The sequence below is a fragment of the Apium graveolens genome, chromosome 1 (genome assembly GCF_009905375.1).
Source record: "Apium graveolens cultivar Ventura chromosome 1, ASM990537v1, whole genome shotgun sequence".
In the NCBI taxonomy this organism is placed as follows: Eukaryota; Viridiplantae; Streptophyta; class Magnoliopsida; order Apiales; family Apiaceae; genus Apium; species Apium graveolens.
Window position 1 is genome coordinate 45,953,674 of NC_133647.1, and position 1,011 is coordinate 45,954,684.

The 1,011-nt window shown below is 44.8% G+C and overlaps 1 non-coding gene across 1 annotated transcript; it reads right to left on the bottom strand.

The window, feature by feature from the left end:
• Positions 1 to 223: 223 nt before the first annotated feature.
• Positions 224 to 330, bottom strand: LOC141683848 (small nucleolar RNA R71). Its single transcript, XR_012560464.1, has one exon. It is a non-coding gene; the product is annotated as a small nucleolar RNA R71 (small nucleolar RNA).
• Positions 331 to 1,011: the final 681 nt, after the last annotated feature.

Here is a 1,011-nt window from a genome sequence, read left to right on the forward strand (position 1 = left end):
AACTGAAGACCCCAACATGCACATAAGGAATTTTGTCGAGATCTGCAGCACTTTTAAGTATAATGGCGTGACTGATGAGGCTATCAAGTTGAGGCTTTTCCCATTCTCACTGAGGGATAAGGCTAAAGACTGGTTACATTCTGAACCAGCTGGGTCTATCACTACGTGGCAAGATCTTGCGCAAAAGTTTCTGGTGAAGTTTTATCCAATGGCAAAGACTGCTGCTATGAGGAGTGCTCTTACTCAGTTTGCGCAGCAACCTACAGAATCTATGTGCGAGGCTTGGGAACGCTACAAGGAAATATTGAGAAAATGTCCACATCATGGAATGCCGGATTGGATGGTAATCACTGGTTTTTATAATGGTTTGGGGGCCCAATCTCGGCCCATGCTCGATACAGCAGCTGGAGGAGCCTTATGGGCTAAAAGCTATACTAAGGCGTATAATCTTATAGAGACAATGGCTGCAAACGAGCATCAAAACCCAACTCAGAGGATGATGTCAGGCAAGGTCGCAGGTATTCTGGAAGTTGATGCAGCCACCGCTATTGCAGCCCAGCTCCAAGCGCTATCAATGAAGGTTGATTCTTTGGCTACGTATGGAGTTAATCAAATAGCTATGGTTTGTGAGCTTTGTGCAGGTTCTCATGCTACGGATCAGTGTTCTCTTGTCAACGAATCTGTTCAGTATGTGAATAATTATCAGCGACAACAGCAGCCTGTGCCAGCAACCTATCATCCTAACAACAGAAATCATCCAAATTTCAGCTGGGGAAATAATCAGAATGCTATTCAGCCACCATATCAGCAAGGAGTGAGTAAACAGTTTAACCCACCTGGATTCCAGCAACCACAGCAGTATGCTACAAGGCAATCATATCCTCAACAGGGAAGTGCAGCTGCACCTACTATTGCTGATTTTGAGGAACTTAAGCTGTTGTGCAAGAGTCAGGCGGTTTCTATCAAGACCTTGGAAAATCAAATCGGTCAATTAGCCAATGCAGTGCTCAA